Below are 6,752 nucleotides of genomic sequence, written 5' to 3' on the forward strand. Positions count from 1 at the left end.
AGAAAATAAATAATCACTAAGTATTTATCTCATTCACAAGCACTTCCAATGTGTTCCCAGTTTCTTAGAAGAGTGCCTTGTTGATTTGGGAAATGTAACTAAACTAGTCCCAGGAATAATGGATACGTATTTCTGTTGCAATCATATGTAAGATAAATACTTCATACTGAGAAATACATTAAGAATTTGGAAAAAAAAATGATTTCCTATGAATCAATCCCTAATCTTCATCCCATTCTGAATCTTCCCAATTGCCTTGCTAATATAAAAACAGCCCGTGGCTCTTTAACTCTGTGAGTAACTGAGACCCCTCCTTTGCAGAACTCTGAGGAGCTTAGAATCACCTTTCTGACCATCTTTCCTGTCTTCTATATATCCTCATAAAATATTTACTGTTCTTCTGAATGACCACTCTGATTATCCTTAGACTCTTTTCAGATTCCCTGATGATGTCATGGAAATGTTAAACCCATTATGCTAAGTTAGGACCTCTATCTGCAGTGACCTCTTGGCACAAGCTTCGAGGACAGCATGATATTTTTACATAAAAGTTAGTCTTCATTCAAATCTTTGAGGTCTGATCCTGAAAAAAAAACAACACTGACAGTTCAATCAACCCTAATAAATACTTAACTAGATCCATGGAAAAAATAATAATGCAATTTACCAAAAAAATCCATTACACACTTACAATGAGTAATAAAAATGTCTATTAAATGTACAATTATTTTTACCACATTTTTATTGGAAAATAAGCATTTATCCTAATTTACAGGTTTAACCCAAAGGTGGTACATGGCATTCCTTTTCATTAAGCTATTAAGGGAGTGGTGAGTGACAGCACCCAGCTCCAATTATCTTTAATGCAGAGTTTCAAATTGATCATGCAAAATGCAATTACAAATCATAATTAAATTAATTTATATTGATTTAAGATTTTATAAGGTGTTAATAACTACAATGTAGTACATCTATTTCCACAAGCTAACAATATTTTCAAATTGCCCAAGCATTTCCTCTTTTTTACTCCAGTTGTTTCTCATTAAAAAGTTCATAAACATAATTACTTTATGTAAGTGAAGGTTAACTTCTAAACCCTATAGGCAGGGGCTGGAGATGGAGCTCAGTGGTAGAATTTGTGCTTTTTCTGGGACCACCACCACTAAAACTACCCGCCCTGGCCAAAAACATAATCCTTACAGGTAGAAGTTCAGAGGATATAAGTCAGGTTTCTCAAAAAAAAATGATACCTAACTGTATTTGTACATTTAGGATCTAGATCTAGGCTTAAAATTATGTCTCTCCCAGAAACATTTTTTTTTCCATCTGTCAACCATTCCTCCTGCCTGAACTGTCTTCTCAGCTGGTTCACATGAAATGATTGTACTTTCTCAATATTGTTCTGCTGGAATCTCTGACTGGAGAAAAACCAAAGTTAAGCATTGTGTGTGTGCACAAGTCCTTTCCTAGATGTTGGCAAGGATGCAGGGAATCTGGAGGCCAATACCAGGTTAGAGCCAATGCTGCCCATGCCAACAAAACCCAGAGGGTTTATGCCTTCCAGGTTAATTTCCTGTTCTCCTCCCCAACAGTAAAGGAGCAAAGTTCCTTCAGAGTCTCTACATCTGAAGATGGAGTGGACAGATGATGGAGGAAATCCTAGAACATCCCACTGTCCTTGCTAATCTATAGAGCTGAAGGGCAGGTTGAGGTAATGAGAGACCTGAGATAAGAGATTGTGGATGGATATAAAGGCTTTGAAAGTTCCACCAGCATGCTTTTGGTATAGAAACAAATACTGAACAAGCTTATCAATTACTCTGCTGGGGTTTGCCACATTGCTATAGGATCATTCCTTCACCTCCCCATCCTTCAGTATTTTCTAAAAATAAAATCTGGTCCTTCTATTTTCCAACAAGTCTAGGAACTGAAAGAATGGGTTGTTGGCTTTCACATTAAACAATGGGCCTGCACTTGAGGATGTTTGTTGTTGTTGTTGTTTGCTTGCTTTTGCTTTCCAGTGGCTTTCTCTGAATGCACTAAATCCCTTACAGTCCTGGGGAGAGGGGAGAAAATGAAGTAAGATTTGTAAGGGCCAGCTTTGATGATGATGATGATGATGATGATGATGATGATGATGATGATGATGATGATGATGATTATAAAGGTGATGTACAGTAGGGTTACAGGATACATAAGTCAGGTAATGAGTACATTTCTTCTTGGACAATGTGACCACCAGTTTTTGCCTCTTGTCTCCACCCATAAGTTGTAAAGTTCATTTGCAACATAATGTCCAGTGAGTACCACTGCTGCATTTTTTCATCCTTTTTCCCTCGGATGACCACCACTTTCTTTTAAATACAAGTGGCAGATTTCTAAGAAAGATTCAAAGCAAACATGATAGGCTGAGAGCCCTGGTCTCAGTAGTCTCAAACTTCTGAGCCTCCAGGTGCCAGCCCGAACAAGTGGAAGCAAGAAGTCGCCTACCTCCTGGAGCAACCTCAGCGGGCGCACAGAGGACTGCTTACTAGCGACCTCCGAAGGTCGTGGGGGTAAGAGAGCAGATTTTGAGCTCACTTGCTCCAGCCAGCCTGAGCTCCCTTTGGAGGAACCAGCAGGCTGACCCGCTGCTTCCCGCAGCATCGCAGGCCGTAGGTCCGGACACTTTTCCTTAGCCAGCCTGCCTGGCCCTAGGTAGACGCAGCGCCAGATTCTGGAGCCCGAGATCGTGAGCCCAGGAACCGAGACTCGGGTAAAAGAGGGAATGGAAACCCTGATGAGAATTCTGGCCGCATCACACCATGGGGGGAGGGGGGATGGTGGATCAGGATCTCGGAGTTTCTCAGCAGGAACTGGGCTGGAGAGAAAAAGCTTTCCCAAATGCAATCAAAGCCAGCACGGGGTTGCAAAGGGAAGGGAACTCCAGAGCTGAGATGGGAAAGAGACAGTGGGATCAAAATCCTTCCCTTTCATTGGTCACCTTTGGCCTAAAATCTCCTGTATTAGAGGTTGAACCATCGCCATGATTTCAGATACAAACAAACTGAAGCAAGACTTCATAAGGTTCTAGTTCTACATGCAGGCACGCATGCACACGGCGGGAGCGAGAAATCAAAGGGGCCCAAGTGAAATGGTTTTCCCGGACCCGATCATCTCTCTACCGTCCTGTGCTCTGTCTACACAGCACATCCACCCAGGCACCCGGGTCACAAACTGCGTCCCTGAGGCACGCATTGCAGCTAACGGGGCAGTACCACTTCAATTGCTCCTGACTTCCCAGGTCTGCCAGCGTCATCACCAACTGGTTAAAAATCCGTTTTCAGCACGATTCCAAAGCCCTTTATCATAAGAAATGGAATAGTGGTTCATTCTCTCCCACGCTGCACCGAGAAACTCTCGATAAAGGACGTGGTCCCTCGACTGAACAGCTCAAAACCACTCTGGCAGTGTGAGAGGCCTTTGCACTTAAAAGACTCTGAGAAGGAGCAAAGGAAAAGTGGGCCCCTGAACACTCTCAAGCCATTTCTAAAATGGGACTAGAGAATAAAATCCATTCAGTCGCCTTTCACTTATTATTTTCCTTGACCAATAAACATTCAGAGACTTTAGCATGGGTTGCCTTGGACTTGAGTTACAGTTTGACACTAGACTCAACATTGAGCCCTGAGACTAAGCAATGCCTCCAGGATCTTGTGAGCAATTTCCTCTGGGACTGGGGTAATGAAACCCTTTCCTCCTCTACCAGAATTAGAACATTTTCTGGGACTTCATCAGAAAAGCACTATTTTAGAATTTTTTTAAACTCATTCCAGTGTCCTTGTGGAGTATCAATTTCAGTGTAAGGAAAGGGTGGGTTCCGTTTATTGTGTGGGCAGGACTTTATTGGACTTTTTATTTTTGCTTCTTTTTTTTTAATTTTCTTTATAGCATCAGTATGTGTGACGAGCAGCCCAGGTGGTTAGGTTTCCAAGCAGGAATCAGTTTAAAATGCATAGATTCTATTATATGTACAATTTAATCACAAGGTATTTAAAATAGACATTTCCATCTAAAATCCAATCAGAAATCAACACGGTTCCTCCAGGCATTAGATGATCATCTCGATTTTGCATTTGTAAACTGGAAGAAATAAATGTGACTTGTGGATACCAAGAGGTCAAGTACGGCTGCTCAAATATTTTTCTTACAAAATGACGGATTTATTAGACAAATAAGTAGCCCGGCTGATGCAAAACCCCCAGTGATTGAATTTTGACGTTAAGTCAACAACAACTCGAACTACATCAGTGCTTCAAGATTTAGTTATGATGGTAGAGATTACTGAACAAATAAGAGCCAGAAATGAATACAGATTTCTGAGGATCTGCCCCTGGCACCCTCTTCTTGACATTCTCCTCCATATGCTCCCCTATTCATACTGTATTATAATTAAAGGACTTGCCTGTGACTTACGATTGGAAAAGAACTTTAAAATAATTAGGCATGGTTTTTTCTATTTAAAAAAGAGAGAGAGACAGGCTCAGAGAGAAAGCCAATTGAGTTTCATAACAAATTCCTTCATGGCCTAAAAGTCACTCACCATTAGAATGGAAGGAGACTGCACTTGGTGGGTTTTGTTTTTGTTCTCCTTTTTTCTTTTTGAAGATTTTATTTTCATGATGAGTTCCATTAACCTAATCTCTGTAATAGCTGGATATTTTATAAAAACACTTCATTCTGAAAGATTTTAGTGTGCCCCATTCATGGATTAGAATTCGCTGCTGAATAATTAAATTGCCTACACAATTTCAGGAATATTTTAGATTCACTTTTCCCAGTTTGCTGCAATCATCCTGGAGCTAGCCATGGTGCTGAAAATTTGTTCCAATCTCTGGGAAGAGAGGGCATCACTTAAGGGAGTTCTGGATTATCTTTGTTCCTCAGTTAAAACTACATTTAACCATAAAGAATTTTGTTTTTCACCTATATGTAGAGAAAGGCTCTAGTTTTTTCTGGGAGTGGAAATCTGTGATTTTATTTATTCTAGGTGTGACTTCCTTATTGTGAAATTGTGGCTCAATTTCCAATTGACTCTTGTTGAGCTAGCCAAGAATCCACCTTTTCCTTTTCTTATTCCAGGGTCTTCAGCTGTTGTTTGATTTCTTCTCTATTTTAAAGAGAACAAATATGTCTCAAGAGAACAAATTTGTATTTGAGTTTAAGAGTAATCTTAGCAAGGTCTTGAGAACATTTTTCTTTGTATTAGAAATTTGTTTTCTGAGTATCCAGGATGCAGATCACTAGAACCAATAAACTGATACCAGATAGTTATCCCAGAATTTCTTTAAACACAGTAGTACTTCTATGTTGTAAAATAAATTCCCGACTTTCTCCCAGTCTGTCCTATATTTCCCTCCTATGTAAGCATGAACTCTTAATTTATATACATGTTTTCATCATGCTGGTTTTTTTTTAAAATAATCTACAGTTCTACACATTTTCTCTGGTAAATAAACCCAATCCACTAACCCTAAAATAGTAATAGGCTTTCTGAAGCCTAGTGGAATATTACAGAGTTATTTTGTCACTCTGGTTGGATTTTAAAAAAATAACTTGTTCAATGCAACCCTCCTACTAGAGAGAGTGTGTGTTTCTGTTCTGTTTAAAATATTGGGTAGTACCATGGCTCCAAATATACTTCTGTTTATAATATGCCTGAACTAATTTCTGCATTTATATTTCAATATGCTCTTTAGAATGCAAAATTCCTGTCAAATTAAAAAGTGCTCATGTCCTGCCCACTTCCAGCAAATCACTTGCAGCATCTAATAAATCCAGCTGGGGTTCCTTCCATGGCCTGATGCTGCTGAAATCATTATTGTCCTGCCTTGTTTCATGTCAGAGGCCTCTTCGCCTCATCTGTCATGAAACCAATTTCACTTTATTTACATCCATTTGCTAGTTTAATTACTGTGCTGATGAATAGCCTGAAGGAATTAAGTTACGAGTCTTTGGAAACCCAAAGCGACAGATATATGGGCTACCTTTTAACTACAGGGAAGGAAATAAAAGCGAGTGGCATGCACCAAAATTTAAAGATAGTAAGTGTTCTTTCTACCTAGCTACTCTTGAATTCAGGATGATTCTTTATGTATTCATCATCTCCTGGATAAAATATAGGGCTTTAGAATCCCTCATCTTTGCAGATTGACCACAGTTTCTTACAATATAATTTTCTAGTTTTAAATAACACACCCCCTCCCTTTTTAAAACTAGGAGTCACAGATGACTTCCCAACCAAACCAAATAGCCCAAAGTAGTAACATTTTTATTTAAAGACACCTACCTGTGTTAACCTTTGCCTGCAACTAAAAACTTCCTCTATTCAAAGATAGATAGGTGCCTTAGTAAAAGTAGAAGAAAAAAAACCGGAACTACATATAAAGTGTCTTGCTTTTTAATACTGTGAATATTCCAAAAGCTTTTAAATTCTGTTCTTATCATTGAGCTTTCACAACTACCCCTAAGTCATCTTAAAGTCTTTCTCTTTTGGTATGTGCAAATAATAAAATATTATACATTAAAATGGAAGGTTTATGATAAAGGTGAACAGTCTGTATTCTCAAATGTATGCACATGGTCACTCATTTACATACACACATGTGTGTATAAAAGCTGAGGTTTGTCAGCTTATTATCTTATAAATTAACTTCTGTGGGATCGGCCTATGAATCATGAGACTGTTAGAGAAATATTGTTTAAAGCTATTT

The sequence above is a fragment of the Dipodomys spectabilis genome, unplaced genomic scaffold (genome assembly GCF_019054845.1).
Source record: "Dipodomys spectabilis isolate Male_0828 unplaced genomic scaffold, ASM1905484v1 ptg000075l, whole genome shotgun sequence".
Classification (NCBI taxonomy): Eukaryota; Metazoa; Chordata; class Mammalia; order Rodentia; family Heteromyidae; genus Dipodomys; species Dipodomys spectabilis.